Source organism: Eleutherodactylus coqui, chromosome 11 (genome assembly GCF_035609145.1).
Source record: "Eleutherodactylus coqui strain aEleCoq1 chromosome 11, aEleCoq1.hap1, whole genome shotgun sequence".
NCBI classification, from domain to species: Eukaryota; Metazoa; Chordata; class Amphibia; order Anura; family Eleutherodactylidae; genus Eleutherodactylus; species Eleutherodactylus coqui.
In genome coordinates this window covers 86086348-86092347 of record NC_089847.1, presented here as the reverse complement: position 1 = coordinate 86092347, position 6000 = coordinate 86086348, and positions in this window count along the sequence as shown.

Here is a 6000-nt window from a genome sequence, read left to right as displayed (position 1 = left end):
TTTATTCTCCATTGTGTCTCCATGTACTACTCTTGCTGTAGGATAGCCATGGCCCTTATATAAGCCACGTCATGAAAAGGCCAATCACATTCTTGCTGTGACCAGAGACTCGTCCTGTGAAAGTCTCTCCCAGGTTGACATCTCTGGATTGTGCATATTGAAATCCGATATGCCTCATCCCTCAGTAGACATCATGGCGCTGTTTGGGTTCCCCCCACACACGGTAGATCATCCGCCGATCTTGTCCACTTCAATGTGTACAGCTGGTTTAAGTTTTAAAAACGCCTTTACCTGTTCAAAAGTGGACAACCCCTTTAACGAAGTATTGATGGCCTATTCTCAGAATAGATCAATAGTTTATCAGTAGCCGACTGTGTTCAGCGCGCTCTACTTCCAGCTCCATTCACTGACCCGTTGACTCTGCAGACATCCTGAGGATAGGACATGGTCTACTACCTGGGACTCCTACAGATCAGCTAAGTCGTTAATAGTTAATTGGCCATCAAAAGTTTAAAGGTAGATAATGCTTTCGCCCAGATACCAATGTGGCTCTGCCAATCATGCATTAATGTATTGTGGTCCCAAGATGAAATGTAAAGCGATGGCCGCATACACGGTGATTTCAAAAATGGTTTTTCCTTTTATTTCCTTCACAGATGGTGATACAACGTTTCGACTTGCGTCTTTTTCAAGTATGCACTCCCCCCCCATACACTGCACATATATATACCAAAACATTTAATCACATATCCAATCACAACCTGTCTTGCCATGATCTCTCCTCCTCCTGCACATGTTGTATGTAATTACTGCCATGGCGCGCCTCCGTGTCAATCCAGCGTCTCCATTTACTTCACTGCAGCTGTGCAGCATCATCATCCAGGGACTTTCAACAAACTTTTTTGTCTAGGGATTTTCAACAAACTTTATTGTCCAAGGACTTTCAACAAACTTTATTGTACATGGACGGCAGACAACAGAGCCTCCAAAAGGCAATATTACCTCATCATTGCAACAAGGAACCACTATATTTAGGAAATCTATTAGGAGATCGCTCCAAAGTACTGCCCCACATGTCCAAATCAGTAGTAAAACATAGATATTCATAAATGCATTTATGCTCGTAATTTGCTATACCCAATAATGGTAATATTCCATAATGGGTATATCAAGACACGCATTATCCACTAGATACTATACAGATATGCAAAAATAAAAATGGCTAAATGCATTTTATATATCAAACATCAAACAGCATATAACGCATATATGTAGATAAATTGAGGAGACGTAAGGTGGGCACGGAGGTCGCCATGTCGGAGAGACCACGTAATATCTATGACAAGACAAAAAAACAATTAAAATCCACATTTAAAAAAATATATATAACAGGAGAAAGATGCTGATACAGGATATAGCTGGTTACAAGAATGGGCCACATTCATATTCTTGGTTCAGACCCTTAGGGGTTAATGTGTCTAATAAATGGATCCAGCGTAATTCTTTTTTCTTCAGTACACTAACCTGGTCACCACCTCTAATTGATGGAGGCACTCCATCGATTACACGAAATTTCAATTGTGATACAGAATGACCGACATCGTGGAAATGGCGCGGGATGGGCAGATCAAGTTTGTTAGTGCGTATAGTACTTTTATGTTGTCCGATCCTACATCTTATCTCTTGGATCGTTTCTCCTACATATTGTAGCCCGCAAGGGCATGTAATTAAATATATTACATATGAGGAAAGACACGTATAGCGATCTGAGATTCTAAACCTAGCACCCGAACGTATTCACAGAGAGGGCAGCACAAGTCGACTGAAAATTTGAAAAAGCCCTATTCACAGACGTGACTTGGTTAAAAGTAATAAATTTTATTAAGTTTTATCTAAAAAAACACGATTGGGCACAACAAAAGACACAACACAAAATCTAAGTTGTAATGGAAAGACGTTAACCCACCAAATAGTGGATAGAAAAATGATTGGTGGGTTTCAAAATTACAACTTGGTATTACTTCTGATACTCCGTATTTCTTAATGTCGCACGTCACTTAGGAATACAGTCTGCATGGGGGCTGTTCATGGATTTCCCAAAAACCGGAACCCCAATTAGATATCTGTAGTTTTATTAATATAATGACAGAATTCGACCAGAGATACTCAGGTTGCGGAAACGTGATGTTCAACCTGAGGAAGTGAATATCTCTGTCAAAAATACTGCCTGGTGGGCTGAAAAGTTTTTAACGGCTCAAAAGGACAGTATGTCAAGGAAATTGATTTTAGTCAATTTTTATTCCTTATGGCCAGTACTCCTACTCATGGCGACAATGTTTGAGCAGAAACTTACAGATTGCAAGAAAGTGATATTCAACCTAAGAAGATAGTTATCTCTGTCAGAGCTTGTTGCCTAGTGAGCTGAGACTTGTGAACGGCTCAAAAGGACAGTGTGTCAGAGATTTTAATTTTGTCAATGTTTTTTACTCATTATAAACAGTACTCCCACTCATTATAAACAGTACTCCCACTCTACGCGTTTCACCACTGAGTGTACGTGGATCCTCAGGAGACTTAGTACTTAGAGAGTAATAATAACAACAATAATGTTTACAAAGTTATGATGGTAAACAATTAGGGTATCACTCCATAGATAGAGTATCACTAAAATATTTAATCCTCAATCAGGAAATGAGCTCTTAGCGTTCAATTTGAGCTAGTAGGGTTTAACCTCGGTGAGGGGATAGATAAAGATTGTAGGTACGAGGTTCATTTCTTTCAAATGTTAAACCCTTCTTCTCTATCAATCCTACTTTCAATAGTCCCATGCCAGATGTAATGGTCAATAGGATCTCCTTACAATGAAAGTAGGGATAAAGAGTACTACATGCATGAGATTACTGGGTTTGGAATTTTGGTCTGGAGGTAATAACTCTAACAGATCCAAATCCCCTATAATTGAGTGAAGGAGGTTTCAAGCCCTAAAGTCCTTAACTACTCATGCAAATACAAGCAATGAGGCCGTTAGCATAGCAGGACAAGGAGTCAATCCTCCCTAGGCACAGAGGAGTATTTTTCCCTACACCCTCCTTTCTTTTTTCTATCTTTTTTCCCCCTTTTCCTCTCTCCCAGTAAGCTCAAGGTTACTGCATGGACAGCAATCCCTACAGAAAGATAGAGTGCTCAAGAGGTCAGAGCATGGCCTCCATCAAGGCGATGGGAACTAACCTATGTCATGCTCTGACCTCTTGATCCCTACTTTCATTGTAAGGAGATCCTATTGACCATTACATCTGGCATGGGACTAATTGTTTACCATCATAACTTTGTAAACATTATTGTTGTTATTATTACTCTCTAAGTACTAAGTCTCCTGAGGATCCACGTACACTCAGTGGTGAAACGCGTAGAGTGGGAGTACTGTTTATAATGAGTGGGAGTACTGTTTATAATGAGTAAAAAACATTGACAAAATTAAAATCTCTGACACACTGTCCTTTTGAGCCGTTCACAAGTCTCAGCTCACTAGGCAACAAGCTCTGACAGAGATAACTATCTTCTTAGGTTGAATATCACTTTCTTGCAATCTGTAAGTTTCTGCTCAAACATTGTCGCCATGAGTAGGAGTACTGGTCATAAGGAATAAAAATTGACTAAAATCAATTTCCTTGACATACTGTCCTTTTGAGCCGTTAAAAACTTTTCAGCCCACCAGGCAGTATTTTTGACAGAGATATTCACTTCCTCAGGTTGAACATCACGTTTCCGCAACCTGAGTATCTCTGGTCGAATTCTGTCATTATATTAATAAAACTACAGATATCTAATTGGGGTTCCGGTTTTTGGGAAATCCATGAACAGCCCCCATGCAGACTGTATTCCTAAGTGACGTGCGACATTAAGAAATACGGAGTATCAGAAGTAATACCAAGTTGTAATTTTGAAACCCACCAATCATTTTTCTATCCACTATTTGGTGGGTTAACGTCTTTCCATTACAACTTAGATTTTGTGTTGTGTCTTTTGTTGTGCCCAATCGTGTTTTTTTAGATAAAACTTAATAAAATTTAGCACCCGAACGTGCATGATAGAAGCGATCTCCCTTCACCATGTTGTTACATGCAACACAATTGAGACATGGATAATTCCCAGGTTTAAGGGGAGCAAATGTGGATTGTGTGTTAGTCTTAGTTTTTTTATACAGAGAATGGACAAGCTTGTCCTTCAAATTCTGACTCCTTTTGTATGACATTAACGGAGGATGGAGGAATTCCTCCGAAGTGTTGTCCAAACCCACAATGGGCCAATGTTTCTTGAGGATAAATTGTATCCTCCTACTGATGGGACTATACGTGGATACAAAAGGTATCCTTTCAAGCTGTCCCCTTCTATCCTTGGGTATAAATAATGTCCGCCTATCTACTGTCCTTGCCTTGTCTGCCGCATCCTTTACCAGCTCCACGGGATATCCCCTCATCAGAAATTTATCACACATTTGATTTAATCGAAAATCGATCATTCTGTCATTTGTATTCCTCTTGACCCTGAGGAGTTGACTCCACGGTAGTGACTGGATTGTGGACTGTGGATGAAAACTATTGTAGGCCAATATGCTATTCCTGTCTGTAGGTTTTACATATAAATCGGTTTCAAAGCCAGTATCCTTTCTAGTTACAAGGACATCCAGAAATTCTATATATTCCAAAGAGTGCTTTAGTGTAAACTTGAGTTCCGGACGAACCTGATTCAGTTCATCATGAAATGAGGACAACTCCAATTCTGAGCCCCTCCAGATTAAGAAGATGTCATCTATATAACGGTGCCAGGAGACCACCAGGGGCCAGTGGGCCGACGTATACACATGTTGTTCTTCAAACATGTCCATGTATATGTTTGCATACGTCGGCGCCACATTCGACCCCATAGCGGTCCCCTGGCACTGCCTGTAGAATTTGTCCAGGAACACAAAGTAACTCCTAGATAGAAGAAACTCTAGCAATGTCAAAATGATATATTCACTCTCTGCCGAAAAGCCTGCATGCATAATTTTATGTCGTACTGCATCTATACCTCGTTCATGTGTTATACAAGTGTACAATGAGCATACATCTAGTGAGGCCAGAATAACATGTTCTGTCACCTTTATGTTGTCCAATTTGGACAGGAAGTCCCCAGTGTCCCTAATATATGACCTGCCAGATGTTGCAAATTTATTTAGGATTTTATCCAAAAATATGGAAATATTGGAAAACATTGACCCCTGTCCCGACACAATTGGTCGTCCTGGGGGATTAATCAGGGTTTTATGTATCTTTGGCAGTACATAAATTGTAGGGACACTGGGGAACTCCATATACAGAAAATTATAGAGTGCCTGGTCAATATTGCCCTCCGCTAGGGCGTCCATCAAAATTGATCGCAAGGATGCTTGATATTGTATAGTAGGGTCCCCGGGTAGCAACTCATATACTTGAGTATCACTTAATTGCCTAAGAATTTCATTTTCATATGTGGATGAGTCCATCACCACCACTGCCCCGCCCTTGTCCGCTGGCTTGATGGTGATGGACTCATCCACAGACAGGGCCCGCAGGGCCTCACGTTCTTTCTTTTTCAAATTCTGTTTACATACAGTTTTAGACCCATACTGACGTAATTTCTGGACATCACGGTTAACTAATTCCACAAATGTCTCCACCGCAAAATTCGTGGATGGAGGTGTAAACCGGCTTCTGTTGCGTAGTCCCACCTCCTCCAACCGAAAAGTTTCAGAGGAGGGGGGCAATGCATCGGGAGAAGACCCTATCGGCTCTGATGTCCGATGTGCAAAAAAGGACTTGAGTCTCAGACGTCTAAAAAAGCGCCTGAGGTCCAAGTCCAGGTCAAACCAATCAACCCTTGGGGTCGGGCAAAATGACAATCCCTTACACAATACATCATGTTCTACCACTGTTAATTGTTGAGAGGAAATGTTCACAACTAGATTTACTTGGGATCCAG